Source organism: Notolepis coatsorum (genome assembly GCF_963971535.1).
Source record: "Notolepis coatsorum genome assembly, chromosome: 10".
NCBI lineage: Eukaryota > Metazoa > Chordata > Actinopteri > Aulopiformes > Paralepididae > Notolepis > Notolepis coatsorum.
Window position 1 is genome coordinate 120570821 of NC_140174.1, and position 18154 is coordinate 120588974.

At 45.1% G+C, this 18154-nt stretch overlaps 1 protein-coding gene across 1 annotated transcript in view; it reads left to right on the plus strand.

Annotated features, from left to right (window-relative positions):
• The window catches only part of dock8 (dedicator of cytokinesis 8), a 334288-nt gene that overhangs the window by 242012 nt on the left and 74122 nt on the right, over positions 1-18154 (plus strand).

Genomic DNA, 18154 nt, shown 5'->3' on the forward strand with positions numbered 1-18154 from the left:
GTCACCGGAAGGGCACGCAGATGGTATCTACTGCGCATGGGCGTTTTCGCAACAACTGCTGCTGACTACACGCTGTTGTCGAAGCGTTTTTTTTGCGTATCTCCAAACGCAAACACAATTTTGCGTTTCAGCCGTATCCACAAAAAAACGCCAAAAAACGCGTTTCTGTGTAGATAGGACATGATACGTCGTCAAAAACGTATAAAAAACGCAAGGAATACACTAGTCTAACCTCAGCCTAGAGTGTCTGGTCAGTAACATGGGTCTCCCAGTCCCTCCACTCTGCAGTAAACAGACATCACTGATACAGAGTGTCTGGTCAGTAACATGGGTCTCCCAGTCCCTCCACTCTGCAGTAAACAGACATCACTGATATAGAGTGTCTGGTCAGTAACATGGGTCTCTCAGTCCCTCCTCTCTGCAGTAAACAGACATCACTGATATAGAGTGTCTGGTCAGTAACATGGGTCTCCCAGTCCCTCCACTCTGCAGTAAACAGCCATCACTGATACAGAGTGTCTGGTCAGTAACATGGGTCTCCCAGTCCCTCCACTCTGCAGTAAACAGACATCACTGATACAGAGTGTCTGGTCAGTAACATGGGTCTCCCAGTCCCTCCACTCTGCAGTAAACAGCCATCACTGATATAGAGTGTCTGGTCAGTAACATGGGTCTCTCAGTCCCTCCACTCTGCAGTAAACAGACATCACTGATACATAGTGTCTGGTCAGTAACATGGGTCTCCCAGTCCCTCCGCTCTGCAGTAAACAGACATCACTGATACAGAGTGTCTGGTCAGTAATATGGGTCTCCCAGTCCCTCCACTCTGCAGTAAACTGCCATCACTGATACAGAGTGTCTGGTCAGTAATATGGGTCTCCCAGTCCCTCCACTCTGCAGTAGGGATGGGCATTTTTAAGAAAGATCCAGATCGATTAATCGCATGCTATACTCGAGTGATCGTGTATTACTCGTAAAGGAAAAAAATTCACGTATATGTTTAAGGAAACCAACAAACAGTTATAATCTTACACATACATGTGAAACAAATATGTAAAAAAAATATATATATTATAAGATAAAAAAAAAAATCAGAAAGATTATTAATAATTTAAGATAGATTTTTCTCATAGCTACGAGTACTCACGCCCATCCCTACTCTGCAGTAAACACAAAATACATTTCCTGGTATCCCGTTCCCACTTTTATTTCAAGAAATCTTGCCAAATCAGATTGGCTTATTGGCAGATTATTCTACGTGTTTCAACTACATTATTTACAATTTAAAAACGAGTTTTTATTTCTTGTTTTTGTTGGATAAAGTGGGAATGGGATCCCAGGACTGGTTTACTGCAGAGCATCTCCAGTTTACAGATGTTTAGAAAGACTTTTTTTAATTAAAACATTTTTTTATTATCCAGAGGGAAATTTTACTTCTAACATCTCCAGGACATTTACAACAAGCGTTGCAGGGCCAAGGCTAAGAGAATAATCAAAGACTCTAGTCACCCAAACAACTGCCTCTTTGAACTGCTGCGGTCAGGCAAGCGCTGCCGGAGTCTCATGGCCAGTACAGAGAGACTCAGAAGGAGCATCTATCCCCAGGCAAGCGCTACCGGAGTTTCATGGCCGGTACAGAGAGACTCAAAAGGAGCTTCTATCCCCAGGCAAGTGCTACCGGAGTCTCATGGCCGGTACAGAGAGACTCAAAAGGCGCTTCTATCCCCAGGCAAGCGCTACCGGAGTATCATGGCCGGTGCAGAGAGACTCAAAAGGAGCTTCTATCCCCAGGCAAGTGCTACCGGAGTCTTTTAGCATTTATTAATCACTTTTTTTAGTTTTTTTTTAGCTTTTAAATCACCAGACAGCAGTGACATATGCTTCTCTTGCATTCTGTATATAGAGAAAAAGAAAAGTAAGAACACAAAATAATAGAATAATAAGCTGAGAGACTAGGAAGGCCAGTCAGATCGCCTCTGTCACATTATCCGCTTCCATACCCTCAAAGAAAGTTAGGAAAGGATCCCAAATATTGTGGAATTTTTCGGTACAACCTCTGACAGTATACCTGATCTTCTCCATTTTGATATGATGCATGACCTCTCTCATCCAGTGGCCATACACCGGTGGTCCTGGGTCTTTCCATTTGAACAGTATTAGCCTTCTGGCCAATAGTGAACAGAAGGCCAACATTCTAGATTCCCACCATCTAAAGTGGATGTCCGTTGGGGCCACTCCGAATATTGCAATATATGGAGATGGTTCTACTACCTTTCCAAATATCTTAGAGAAGGTGTCAAAGATGGCCTGCCAATAGGTGTGCAACTTTGGGCACGTCCAGAACATGTGGAGCAGAGTGGCCGGAGCCTGTCTGCAGCGGTCGCATAGAGGGTCTATGTCAGGATATATTTTAGAGAGCCTGTCTTTAGACCAATGCAGTCGGTGTACAATTTTAAACTGGATAACAGCATGTTTAAGGCAAATGGAGGACGAGAAAATCCCCTGTATTATTTTGTCCTCTGTGATTGGCTCATCTAAGTCTGTCTCCCATCTGCCCCTAAGGAGAACCAGAGGTGTCAAGTTGCTTCTATTAAGTAATTAGTATATTCTGCTTATAGCTTGTTTCTGGATCAATTTACAGTTCAGGTTTGAGTCTAAGAGAGAGAGGCAGGAGGGCACAATGGGTAGCAGTCCGAGTTTGAAGTTACAAAGCTCCGGAGTTGCAAATAGAAGTGTGACCTAGGGATTTTTTTATTTCTGTACCAGCTGTTCAAAGGAGGCAAAGTTGTCATCTATATAGAGGTCAGACAGTGCAATCACTCCACTTCCAACCCAACTGTCGAAGGCCTTATCCATCATTGAGGGGATAAACATGTGGTTTCTTGTGATTGGTGCAGCAAATGATAGTTCCTTAAGGGAGAAGGTTCTTCTAAATTGGTTCCATACTTTTATCGAGTGAATGACAACTGGGTTCGAGGTAAATCTAGACATGGGCTGTGTGAACGGGAGTTTAGCGCATAGCAAGGCAGACAGGGAGGTGGATTTAACCGACGCCCTCTCCAGTACTGTCCACCAGGGGGCTGTGTCCTCGCCCTTTACCCAGTATAATAATGATCTTATATTCGCTGCCCAGTAGTAGTACATAAAGTTGGGAAGCGCCATCCCACCCATTGCGCGGGGTCTCTGCAGCATAGTTATTTTTATCCGGGGCGGTTTTTTGTTCCAGATAAAGGAAGATATCTGGTTATTTATCTTGGAGAAGAATGTCTTAGTCAGAAAGACTGGGAGACTCTGGAATACATATAAAAATGTTGGCAAATCATTTATTGTATTGATTCTCCCACCTAAAGAGAGTGACAGGGGGTCCCAACGTTCAATATCTTTAGTCAGATTAGATAATAAAGGTTGATAATTAGCCATATATAGGTCTTTATGTTCATGCGTGATCCATATCCAGAGATACTTGAACTTTTTAGGGCTGATTTTAAACGGAAATTAGCTCAGAGGTGTCTGACCCGTTACGGTTCCGACAGGCATCAGTTCGCTTTTTTGAATGTTGATTTTGTAGCCGGATATTTTGCAGAAGTCTGCAAGTAGGGACATTAACTGAGGGAGACTCGTTTGGGGTTGTGATATATACAACAACATGTCGTCCGCGTAAAGCGAGACTTTATGCTCCGAGCCCGCACGCATGATTGATTGATTGATTGAAAAGTTTATTAACAGATTGCAGAATGGGTACAGTACAGTACAGCTCAATACATACAATTGTTAAGGAAATGCAGACCAGAGAAAGACTTTCGTCTTGTTTACATCAGGGTCCCCCATTTTCAATTCATCATAACATATATGACATACAGATAGACAGTACTGCTACATCTATACATTTATGACATATCAGATTTGCAAATACAGTACTGTTTGTGATACAAAAGTGTCCAGAAAAAGAGTGTATATACATTTTGATATCGGTGTTCTGTCTCAGAGCTAGCGCAAGGGGCTCCATTGCGACTAGTGTACTGCAACCTTGCCCAGGCCCGACGGGGCCCGGCCCGGCCCGGCGGGTTCAGGCTGGGTAGGGCTTTTTTTTTAATAAATAATTCGGACTCGGCCGGGCCCGGGCACCGCCGTTTTAATTTTTTTATTTTTTTTATTGCGTTTTTTTTTTTTTTTCATATAACTAGGGTTATAGGATAACCTTCGTTTTAAGATTCGCTTTCTCTTTTGCGCCAGAGAAACATTTGGATGTAATTACTGCAGCGCACAGGGAGAAGTCAGCTAGGGGACAAGTTCAACTCGATTGGTTGTGTTGGAATATAGCCAGTTGGCGAACGTTTTAATTTGTTCTTGGGATGTATGTAGCCGGTTTTGTTAACGGTGTTCAACGCGTTGCTGACGTCTGGTGAGTGATGTTATTATTTGCTGGGTCTCGACTCGCTACCTGTTTTGTTGTGATTTTCATTACGTTGCTCTGCTCGAAATCTGATTTCTGTTTTCTGTTTGTTTGTTTGACTGAGTAGGCTATTGTGTGTCGTGTGTGTGTGTGTGTGTCAAAGAAGATTCTATAGCCTTCATTCAATACGTTTTACGAGGCTGATGTGTGAGTCAGAGATATAAGCGAGCACTGGGAGAGACGGCATTGCGAAACAGGCTATGTAAATGCTTCTTAGTTTTGTTTATTTATTACGTTCATATAAAACCGTGTTTCGAATATTTAAAACAAATTAAAAAAAATGATATTTTAATAATAATAATAATAATTATAATTTTTTTCGGGTTTTCAGCGGGCTAGGGCTTAAAATATTATTTACAGTCGGGCTTATTTTCGGGCAGGGCCTCAAGTTCAAGGGCTCGGGCAGGGCTCGGGCTTTATTTCAAGGCCCTTGCAGACCACTAATTGCGACCGCAAAAAGGAGTGGAGATAAGGGACATCCCTGTCTCGTACCCCTATGGAGTTCAAAGTAGGTGGATAGATTGTTGTTGGTGCGAACGGCAGCCATCGGAGATGTATATAGAATTTTAATCCAAGCTATGAGTTTAGGGCCAAATCCAAACCTCTCCATTGTGTGAAAAAGATAGCCCCACTCCACCCGGTCGAACGCTTTTTCAGCATCAAGGGAGAGGACCACCTCAGGTGTTCCGGGTGGAGAGGGGCTATAAAGGATATTTAGGAGTCGTCTGATGTTAAAGAAACAGTACCGGTTTGGTTTAGCTCCGCGACGATTGTGCACATTTTTAGCTATTATGTTTGTTTTTTCGACTTTTTTTATTAAATCATCACTGGCGGGTATGTCATACGACCGCCAGACACTTATGGACCTAAACTCCGGACTCAAATTGGAGTTGGGAGACACTTTATGCCCAGAAGGGCTAACAGAAATCAAGCGGGAGAACGGCAACAAAGGAAACGGCAGAAAGAAACATAGAGGTAGACGAGGCGGTATCAGACTTAGATTAAAAAGATCTGCTTACCGTCCAGCAATTCCATCCATCTTTCTGGCGAATGCACGTTCGTTGGAGGGAAGGATGGACGACTTGAGAGCGAGGGTCCGATTCCAACGGGAGATGAGAGACGTTAATATCATGTGTTTCACTGAGACATGGCTCAAGCCAGCAACGCCGGACAACAGCGTCTCTCCATCGGACAATTTCACCGTCCTGAGAGCAGATCGCACGGCAGCCTCTGGGAAGAGCGTCGGAGGTGGGGTCTGCATCCTCACGAACAATCTCTGGGTTAATCCCAAGGAAGTACATGTCCTCTCAAGTTCATGCTCCCCAGATATGGAACATCTCCAGATCCTGTGTCGCCCGTATCACCTACCCCGTGAGTTTACCGCGGTCATTTTATCCGTCGTGTATATTCATCCACAGGCAAATACCGGCAAAGCGCTGGGGGAATTACACGACCACATCAACAAACAGCAGATCAAGCACCCGGAAGCCGCGACGATAGTGACTGGTGATTTCAACCAGGCAAACCTGAAAAAAGTGATGCCGACTTTTTTTCAGCACATCGCCTGCTCCACAAGAGGGGGGAACACACTCGACCACTGCTACACCCCGTTCAGAGCTGCCTACAAGGCTGTGGCGGCTCCGCCACTGATGGGCTCTGTAAGCGCGAGCGATCACGACTCCATCTTTTTAATCCCAGCATACAAACAGCGATCACGCGAAGCCGTCGTGTCACGTGAGACAAAAAAGTGGGCTGACGAATCAGAGGCCGAGCTCCGTGACGCGTTCAAGGATACAGACTGGGACATGTTTGAAGGAAGCGCCAGTGACGTCAGCGAGTACGCTGATACCGTTGTAAGCTACATAACTACAGTGGCAGACGGCATTGTCCTCACAAAGACGGCGCGGGTTTTCCCAAACCAGAAACCTTGGGTGGACAGCACTATAAGAACAGCCCTAAACTCACGCACCACGGCTTATAACCTGGGCAGAGAGTCAGGAAATATGGAAGAATACAAGGCTTCAGTCTACACTCTGCGCAAGGCTGTTAAACTTGCTAAGAGGACATATGCTGAGAAACTGGAGACACAAATGGCACAAAACGACACAAGAGGCTTGTGGAGGGGACTGAAGACAATAACTGACTACAAAGTCAGCGCCCCCGCAATGGGGAGCGACGACGCCTCTCTAGCGGACAAACTCAACTCCTTCTACGCTCGGTTCGGTGTAAACAGTGTCGCCACTAGCCCTCTGGCTAGTGACGTCACTGGCGCACCGGCTGTTGTGGAGGGGGGGGGGCAACCGCGGGGGGGCGGGGGCGCTCTCTCGTTGTCGGAACACAGTGTGAGAAGAGCATTTATGCAGGTGAACACCAGGAAGGCTGCAGGCCCAGATGGTATAACAGGACGCATACTTAAGTCCTGTGCAAACCAGCTTGCCCCGGTGTTCACCGCCATATTTAATCAATCCCTGGCGGAGTCAGTAGTCCCTGCCTGCTTCAAGATGTCTACCATCATCCCTGTACCGAAGAAACCCTCCCCAACATGTCCAAATGATTACAGACCGGTGGCACTCACCTCTGTGGTCATGAAATGTTTCGAGAGGCTGGTCAAGGACCACATTTGTGCCTCTCTCCCCAGTGATATGGACCCTATGCAATTTGCATACAGGACAAACAGGTCCACTGATGACGCGGTCTCCCAGGTACTGCACAGCACTCTCTCCCACCTTGACCGTCAGAAGGGGGGCTATGTGAGACTGTTGTTCATTGACTACAGCTCAGCGTTCAACACCATAGTCCCCACCAGACTGGTGGACAAGCTGATCGAGCTAGGCCTGAGCTCCGCCCTGAGCGCCTGGGTACTGGACTTTCTGAGTGAAAGACCCCAGGCGGTCAGGGTGGGGGGTCAGACCTCCAACACCATCACCCTGAGCATCGGGTCCCCCCAGGGCTGTGTTCTAAGCCCCCTGCTGTACTCACTCTACACACACGACTGTGTGGCCAAGTTCAGCTCCAACTCCATTGTGAAGTTCGCCGACGACACGGTGGTGGTGGGGCTGATCTCGGACAACGACGAGAAGGCCTACCGGGAGGAGGTTGAGGTACTGGAACGTTGGTGCCAGGACAACAGCCTGCTCCTGAACATTGGTAAAACCAAGGAGCTGATCGTGGATTATAGGAGAGGACAGCGGGAGACACACACACCACTGAGGATTAACGGGGCTACCGTGGACAGGGTGAGCAGCTTCAAGTACCTGGGGGTCCACATCTCAGAGGACCTGACATGGTCAACACACATAGGCACAGTAGTAAAGAAAGCGAAGCAGCGCCTCTACCACCTGAGACAGTTAAGGAAGTTCAGAGTATCGGGGAAGATACTTCAGTCCTTCTACTCAGGAGCTGTAGAGAGCATCTTGACCGGAAACATCACTGCCTGGTATGGGAACAGCACGGCACAGGACAAGAAGGCCCTACAGAGTGTGGTGCGCTCAGCCGAGCGTACCACGGGTATTGCGCTACCTCCCCTGCAGGCTCTATACAACAAGAGGTGCAAATCCAGAGCCTGCAGGATAATGAAAGACCCCCACCACCCCAATAACAGCCTGTTCCAGCTGCTGAGGTCAGGCAGACGCCTGCGAATTCTAGAGACTAAGACGGAGAGGCTTAGGCTAAGCTTCTTCCCCCAGGCCATCAGAGCCTTGAACAATGAACATCGAGAGACACAGAAACTGAACTATCCACACACAAGTACATACACGACACGCACGCTGAGCACGCTCACACACTAGCAGCCACTTTAACACTCATGCCGCACACACGCACACTTATGGCCAGAGGAAAGGCCACTTAAAATAGTATAACATCAGGAACAGTGTATTGCACTACTAAAGCTAACTAGCATGTCCTATATGCTCTGTAAATACTAATGTACAGATACCGAGATGGCACACCATGTACCTGTTTATTGCACTGTTTTATTGGATTCTATTAATATGTTGTACCACTGTATTTTATTGGATTCTATTATATGTTGTACCACTGTATTGCACATCGTCGCGGGCAAGACCAGCCGCATTTCATTGTATACCTGTATGCCGTGACAATTAAAACTCTTGAATCTTGAATCTTGAATCTTGAATCTTGATAAAGCCTGTTTGATCCGGTGAGATAATGGAGGGAGAACCCCCTCCAGGCGGCAAGCCAGTACTTTAGCGAGGACCTTGACATCGGCATTAAGGAGGGATATTGGACGGAACGAGCCGCATTCAAGTGGATTCTTGTCTTTCTTAAGGATTAGAGAGATAACTGCTTGGCGCATGGTTGGAGGAAGATAATTTGTTGAGAGTGATTCATCGAATACAGATAGCAGCAGCGGGGATAACTGAACTGAGATTTTTTTGTAAAAGTCTGTAGGGTAGCCGTCTGGCCCCGGGGACTTGCCACTTTGCATAGATCTAATTGCTGATGCAATCTCTGCGACCGTAAGGTCCTCCTCCAGATCTGCGGCCCTCTCTGGGTCGACTGTCGGGACATGAAGGGTCCTATAAAAATCGTCCAGCATGGAGGGGCCCCCTTGCGAGTCCGAGGTGTATAACGATTGGTAGAAAGTTTGAAAGCATTTATTAATTTCAAGGTTGTCAGTGGCTTTTGAGCTCCGCTCGTCATTGATAATGGGGATGGTCTGGTTGGCGGTTCTTTGTCGCAACTGATGGGCAAGTATCCGTCCGGCCTTTTCCCTGTGTTCATAGTACCCATGTCGTGATTTAGTGATGAGGTATTCAGCCTGTCGTGTTGATAGGAGATCAAACTCAGTTCGTAGTGCTATACGTTTTTTCAACGTGTCAGCTGATGGCGAGTGGCTATGTAATCTATCTAGCTCCAGAATCTCGTTTGTCAGCTGTCTAAGGCGTGCCGTGTTTATCTTCCTTTGGTTGGCGCAATATGAAATCACCTGCCCCCTTAAGTACGCCTTCAGTGACTCCCATATAGTTAAAGAAGACATTCCAGGGGTCTGATTAATGTAGAGAAATAGTGCGATTTCCGAGGTGATGAAGCTTGTGAAGGCTTCCTCCGACAGGAGCAGCGGGTTGAGTCTCCACTGGCGGTGGCCAAGCTGTGTATTGGGGATACTCATTCTCATAACCAAGGGACCATGGTCCGAAATAACTATCGCTCCATAGTCACATTTGGTTACTAGGGGTGGGACGATACATCGATCCAGATCGATACATCGATGTAATTATCAACGATCGAATCGGATCGATGCAATGTAATAAGATCGATTCATATCGATACTCTTATTTTGAAAATCCTGTGGCGAGTCTCATATCCGCCCAAGAACAACAGCAGTAGCTCCGTGTGTGTAGACGTTACAGCATAGCATTCTCCCTTTCTGTGTGTGTGCGCGTGTCTTTGGAAAGACCAGATGAGGTCAGAGGAGTTTTATGTTTAAATGTTATTTAAACATAAACAATATAATACATAATAAATGTAGGCCTATACATGATCATGCAACATCAACAAATTGTTGTAGGAACGGTTTGGGAGAGGGAGGTAGGGAGGGGTTTTAGGTTGAGTTTTGAGTTCCAAAAAATGGAGCTTAAAGTTTAAAGCTCAATATATCAAAACGTGGCACTTTACAGTGAACAGGAGGTATATTTGTATTAAAAACAATAGATTGATTTTCCTTTAAATGTCTGGAAGAGCTCAAAAATACAAATGTCAAATGATATTTTCGTTACCTTTTTTTAGTTGATCTAAATGTTACTGATTGTGTTAAATGGGCATATGATATCATCTCATATCGATTGCAGGCACCTGAATCTAATCTAATCGTATTGTATCGTGAGAGACTTTGTGATATCGGCAAATATCGTATCGTTGTCCAAAGAATCGATATCGTATCGTATCATGATGAAACTGGTGATTCCCACCCCTATTGGTTACGAGGGAGAGGAGCCTTTTATCCAAAAGAAAGTTGTCTATGCGCGAAAAGGTGTTATGGACCGGGGAGAAGAAGGAATATCCTCTGGATGTAGGATTACGAAACCGCCACACGTCAGCTACCCCATACGATTTAAGAAAGAGCTGGATTGCGCGGGCTGATTTAGACAGAGGGGCCCTTCTGGGCGAGCTACGGTCCACCACCGGGGAGAGTGCGCAATTCATGTCACCGCCTAGGATGAGATGATGCGAGGTCATATCTGGTAGGCGAGAAAAAAGGCTGGTGAAGAACGAAAGATTGTCCCAGTTTGGTGCGTAGATATTAGCTAGAATGACCGGGAATGAATGGAGCTTCCCCACCACCATAATATAGCGCCCTGCGGAGTCAGCCTCTACACTTGACATAGTAAATGGTGTGTTTTTTTTTTTTTGATCCACTTTTTCTCCCATTTTCTATATTTTCTCCCATCCCAATTTCGTATCATCCAATTCAACCCTCCCCTGTCACGAACGCTGTTTCTTGCCTCCCACAAGCCGGCTGCAGTGAGGACTAAGTCATACATAGCACAAGTCCCCTCCGGTACTTGAGGTAACAGCAGTCGCATCTTTTCACCTGCGCAGCTCGACCTCTCAGTGTCGAGGAGTAACGCGTGGGAGGCTCACGCTGCCCCCGACACTTCCTGATTCTACTGCGCAGGCGCACCAACCGACTTGTAGGAGTCGCTTGTTCACAACGTTCGATCCCCACCCTTCAGTTTTTCCCTCCCCGTAATACGGCCAATGTGTATTACTGCGGACGACCAGCCAAACTGAAAAACAATGTGGAGAGCTGGATTCGAACACGCGAATCCTAGCGTCTCCACACTGGTGGCGAGTGCCTTAGACCACTACACCACCTAGCCGCCCAGTAAATGGTGTGTTTTTATCAATTAATATGGCTGCTGCTCTGGCCCCTGAGTGGAAGTTTGAGTGATACATCTGTGTGTGTCCCCCCCCCCCCCCCCCCCCCAGTCGGGCATGGTCCGATGTTCTTAAGTGTGTCTCCTGAAGAAACGCTATATCCACGTTGAGCTGTTTTAAATGTGTAAGTACCTTCTTACGCTTTACTGGGTGGTTGAGTGGTTTAACATTCCAACTCACTAAATTGACAGAGCACCCTTCCAGCCCCATGGTATCACCCGTGTCGATCATAGTAGATGAGAGAGGCCATGCATCTGGAACCTAGAGAGAGCTCAGCACAACTGCAGGTGAAAAGCAAAACAGACGTCTGATCAGTTAAGCATGTTGAATGTACAAGTCTGGTAACCCCCCCCCCCCCCTTGCTTGTGTTGGAGGTTCTCTATAGAGCCAGCCACTCAGGCCCTCGTCGAGCCCCTTAGGTAAAAAAAATTATAATAATTAAAGAAAATTAAAATAAAAATTTAAAAAGCAAAGGTAAAAGTTTTAACTCGGATCTTGGTACTATATGAAATCTTAAGCTGCCCAGTGAGGTACACCCAACCAGGCAAGGTAATTTAGGTGGCAACGTTACACGGTAAGCATAGCAGTAATATATTAACATTAACAACATAAAGCAGGCCCCGGAGTAAGGCCGAACACCATACTCCCAAACAAGGGCAACCAACGTGCCCCATTAAATACAGAAATGGGTGCCTGGTTGGGTGATCTAGAACAAATTGGAAGAGGCGTGGGAGTGTGGGTGTGTGTGTGTGTGTGTGTGATCGTGCGTGTGTCGATGTGTCTATAAATGGGTGTGTGCCTGGGCGTATGCTCTTCAGTGTTTGTGCAGTTGCGTGCACGTGAACCTATGTGTGAGTGTGCGTGGATGTATCGGACACAGCCGGGGTGCAAGAGTATGAGTGTGTAGGTGTGAGTGTATGGGTCTATGCCCATGGGTTTGTGCAGTATGTAAACGTGTATGTGTGTCTATGCATGTGCGTAATATGCGCCTACGTGTGTGTGTAGATAGTGTATCCATTAGGAGTGCGAGCGTGTGCGCCAGCGTAGGTGTGAGCGTGTGTGTACATGTTTATATGTCTGTATGTGTATACACACATTGTCCTATTGGAGCCAAAATGATACACTGTTTATATCACCTGTACATCATAAGTGGCTGTTAGTGTAGGCTCAGAGATCCGCTGGATGTTGAGTGAATTGTATAGCTTAATAATAACCAGTGGTAAACTCTCAAAGCTGGGTGGGTGAGTTACTTAGCTTGATATACGGTATCCAGTGGCGCCCATTTAATGCTAGGCAGGTGATGCTACACATAGATTATCACACAATAGACATTACAGTAGCCTCTATACACATATTGTCCTGTTGGAGTTAAAGTGATACATTGTTCACATCACCTGCATAACATAAGCAGCACGTACACACCGATACATCTCTTCTTTCTATGTGGTCTGTTGATATAAGATCAAGTCTCTCCGTGCTCGTGCGTCAATGTACATGTATGTGTGCTAGGGAGTGTGTGCGTGTGAGTTGCTACATCATGGCACTGAAAAAAGAAAAAAGAAAAAGGAGAGAAAAAAGGACATGACCAGCTTGTGACTCCTAGAGAGAGAGATGGGCGCCTGGGTAGAGATTAGTTATTAGCTTTGTTGTGGGGATCATTTCTGGCTGGCATCTCTCTCTATAAGCCTTTCATTAATAATAATGACTTGGATTTATATAGCGCTCTTCATGACACCCAGAGCGCTTCACAGAGTCCATTATTCGTTCATACACAGTCATACCGGTGGTGGTAAGCTACAATTGCAGCCAGAGCTGCCCTGAGGCAGACTCACGGAAGCGTGGCGAATAATCAACGCCTACGGCCCCTCCGACCACCACCAACATTCATTCACATGTATACACATTCATACGAGGCAAGTAGGTTATTATTAAGCCTTTCATTGTTCACATCACCTGCATAACATAAGCAGCACGTACACACCGATACCTCTCTTCTTTCTATGTGGTCTGTTGATATAGGATCAGAGATTCGCTGGATGTTGAGTATGTTATCTAGCTTAATAACAACCAGTGGTAAATTCTTGAGACCGGGTAGGTGGATCATTACCCTAGATTGTTAATTACCAGATTGTACAGTGACCTTTTTAGCAAGCAGTAACCCGTTGAGGACAAGATAGCACATCATTCACAATATCTGTATGGTACAGATATAACATATAAATATCAGAGCATCTCCCCTTTCTGATAGAAAAAGTTTATAGTGGTGTGCAGAGCAAACAGTATCTCGAGAATCCTTAATTTTTTCTTTTTAAAAAATGCTAGCATTGTGTGTGCCAAAGGTAGCCTACCCGACCTCACCCGTTGCTGCGTGCACAATGTTCTTTCTGACGTATAGCTCATTGCTTCACTTGCATCGATGAACTCTTTATCTTCTCCCTTGTGCGTGATACGAAATCGGGCTGGAAAGAGAATGCCGTACCGGGTGTCCTCTCGGCCTCGTAGTAACTTCCTCACCTCCGTGAACGCGGCTCTGGCTTTGGCGACGCTCGTGGCATAGTCCGGGAAGATTGCAATAGTCACTCCGTTGACCTGTAATGGAGCCTGAGCGCGCGCCCGGCTCAACACCTCGACACAGTCCTGGTAGTAGTGGAGTTTAGCCACGATAGCACGAGGCTTCCCGTCTGTCCTCTTCGGCCCCAGTGTTCTGTGCGAGCGGTCGACCAGCACCTCATTATCCATTTGTAGCACGTCTTTCAGTAGTTTTGAGACCGACGCAGTGGAGCTTGAGCCTTCCGTCTCAGCCACTCCGAGTATCCTTACGTTACACCTCCTCATTCTTCCTTTTATGTCCTCACACTTTCCCCTGAGACCGGCCACCTCCGTCTTCAAGTCTTTGACTGCGGTTTGTAACGTCACCACCTCGTCTGACCACGTCGAAAGACCGTCTTCCATGTCCTTAATTGAGGCCCCCATTTTGTCCACCTCCTCGTGGAGTGTCGCAATACAACTTCGCATTTCCGCTTTCATCTCTTTCAGATCGTTTCTAATAAGGTTGAACTCTTTGGAAAGTGCACCTTTCAATTCTGACTTTATTATCGCTGCAAAGTACGATTTTAGCGCGAAGAGAATCTCCGCCTTCAAGGCTGCGGTGTCCACGCCCGGGCATCTTTGGCGATGTGGTCAGCGGCGGCTTGGAGCTGGGACTGGAAGTCGAGGCTCTGTCGGGCCTACTGGAGGCCGGGTCGGCGTATTTGTATTTACATAGGTTCGCCGCCATCTGTCCGTGAAAACATTGTCCCCTGGCTTAAACAATGTACCCTGAGTAAAATTCACCCAGTTTTGTGAAGTAGAAAGCTTATTAAATTAAAATAAATTAGAGACTCGACGAGAGCTAGAACAAACCGCGTGCTACCCCATTGCCAGCCTAGCCACGCCCCTCTCACTTTAAACACTTTAACACACTTTATATTTATTAGCAAAGAGATTTTCACTACAATTCATACCTCATGTTGTACCTGATCCCATTGCTGCATTGTACCTCATTGTTACATTTTTTTTTACTCTGTATTGTATATATGTATATTGATTGACTGAACACTTTTTGTTTACGTACTCTTGACTTTGTCTATTTTATACTTTTTATCTATTTTATCTAGCACACTCTCTGGAGCTCATACAGGGAAAAAAGCATTTCATGGAAAAGTATTCTGTATTTTACTATGACAACTATTAAAGAAACGTGAGCAGAGGGACTGCGAGACCCATGTTACTGATCAAACACACAAGGAATACAAGGAATGTAGAGCTATCATTTGAACATGTAGACCACTTATCGTAACAGACACCACTTACTGTTACTGTACAGCTCGTCTAAATAGCCCACATATAGAACTGAACGTTCGAGAGGAAGAGCCTCATAATTCTGTTCTGAAATGTTTTGGAACAGCCCTGTGTATTTGCAATTATAAAAGTCAATCCAAATTACTGTGTATATGTGTGTGGGTCTGTGTGTGGGGGGGGGGGGTCTGTGGGTGTGTGTGTGTGCGTGTGTGCGTGTGTGTGTGTGTGAGTGAATGTGATTTATCAACAAAAAAAAGGGCTTAACCTCTACTGTCTTGAACTATGAACGAACACACTCTTCTAACATCTTTAGGTAATAAAGGTTTGAGATCATGGTTCCTCTTGACAGTGTAAAACGGAGTCATATGGCTCCTTGTCTGAGCTACTCAACTTGTCACATGGATGGCGATAAGAGACCCAGGACTCCTGCCTTAGCGGAGAGGGCGCTTCCTAGAAGCAGATCTAATCACCTCCCCTCCTCTGTCGTTCTGCACGTATAACTTAAAGGAACACGCCAACATTTTGGGAAATTAGCCTACCGTAGAGAGGGGGAGGTTGGCTCAGGATCGGGATGCTTGGAGAACCCTTGTTGACGGCCTATGCCCCAAACGGGGTAAAAGGCGTAAGTAAGAGAGGGGGAGGGAGAGAGAAAGAAAGAGAGAGGGGGGAGAGGGAGAGAGGGATAGGGAGAGATAAACAGAGAGAGAGGGGGGAGAGAGAGAGGGGATGGATAGGGAGAGAGAGAGGGGGATAGAGAGAGAAAGAAAGAGAGAGAGGGATAGGGAGAGATGGATAGGGAGAGAGATAGACAGAGAGAGGGATAGATACCAGTTTCCTCTGTGCATTCAGTAGAAAGCTATCTGGCTGCACGTTAGCCTATCTTAGCACAATGAATGGAAGCGGACATGGCCGGTTAGCCTATTATAGGCATTGTCCAACTAATACCTCTCCCCCGAAGGTTAACCGGTGCACTGTCCGCTTCCGTTCATTGTGCTAAGATTTTAGACCCTGAATGAAGTCTGATGGCTCTGAAATTGGAGCGAATGAAAGTTGAAAAGTGTTTTACAATAATATGCATTAGGCCGCTCTCTGAAGATGAGAAGATTTGTGTGTTGTTGGATATGATTCAGACTGTCTATACAGTAGATTCAGACTGTCTATACAGTAGATTCAGACTGTCTATACAGTAGATTCAGACTGTCTATACAGTAGATTCAGACTGTCTATACAGTAGATTCAGACTGTCTATACAGTAGATTCAGACTGTATACAGTAGATTCAGACTGTCTATACAGTAGATTCAGACTATACAGTAGATTCAGACTGTCTATACAGTAGATTCAGACTATACAGTAGATTCAGACTGTCTATACAGTAGATTCAGACTATACAGTAGATTCAGACTGTCTATACAGTAGATTCAGACTGTCTATACAGTAGATTCAGACTGTCTATACAGTAGATTCAGACTGTCTATACAGTAGATTCAGACTGTATACAGTAGAATGACAATACATTTGAATCTAGTAATTACATGTATGAATTCTGAAATTGGGTGTAGTATCCCTTAGTGGTGGTGGAAAATATCGATACAGTATAGTATTGCGATACTTTGCGTGGCGATACTGTATCGATACAAGGACGCCAAGTATCGATATTTTATTTTGCACATTATTATTATAATCTTTTTGTATAAGGAAGTTGCATTGTTCATTTCAATACCTGTAATAGTACAGTAGTACACACACACGCACATGTGTGCATTCAGTTAAGTTGGAATATGACTGTAATACAAACAGTTCAGTTTGTCAGGTACATGCAACACAGATTACAGTGTTGACATCTGTCTGCTTGAGAAAATACCATGTTCTGCAATAAAAATTATTGAAGTGAGATGAACAGACTGAAAACTTTATTTTATTATTATTTTATGTTGACAAAGTTTTACTTTGCAGTTGAAAAAAGGTAATAAATCGCAATATATCGCAATATTAATATCGTAATACTCAGCATATGGCTAGGGACCAGCTCTCCCCCCGACTCGCGGCTGACGCTCGACCTTTGGGCCTTGCAGAGCGGCAGCGGATATACGTATACGCTGTCTCCAGATCTACTGTAGTCTAGGGCTGGGCGATATGGCCTCTAAATGATATCGCGATATTTTTTTGGCCATATCGCGATACACGATATATATCGCGATATTTTGACATTTCCTCTAAATCACTTAAAAATGCTTGATTTAACCCTTTGATGCATACAGTCACGCCAATATGATGATTATAATAAGTCCCTGCAACATATGTTTGCATTATTAAACCATGAAGATGCTTTAAAAAATAATTTAATGAAAATGTACTAAGCGTAGTCTACTGACACACTAATAAAAAAAATGATTTACACCAAGACAATTTATATAAAAACTCTTGGGTGCCTAAGACTTTTACACAGTACTGTGTTTTCTATCCACTTCAGCCAAACACACACACACATATATATATATGTATATATATATACACCCTACTGTGAGAAAATAATAATCACACACAAAGGTATAATGGCTTATAGCAGACTTAATGATTTTAGAATATTTCAGATAATGAAATTAAATGTTTATATCATCAACTATCCAGTTAGTATTTATACTGTCTGTAACGTTTGGCTACTTTAAATCATTGAATGTAGAGAGAGAGCGAGAGAGAGAGAGAGAGAGAGGGGGCGAGAATGAACAAGAGAGCCAGCCCCCCCCCCCTCGGGTTTTGTTCTAGGTTCGCGTTTTGATCGTCTAAGCTGCCGTAGGTGATGACGTCACACTCGAATGTAAACAGGAAGAGATGGAGATGGAGACACACGGAGATGGAAATTGAATGATATACAGAAACGAATAACCAATAAATATGAAGTTATGTTTAAACTTCTGTTGTCAAGCGTTGTCAATATAACCCACCCCCTTTCCTCACG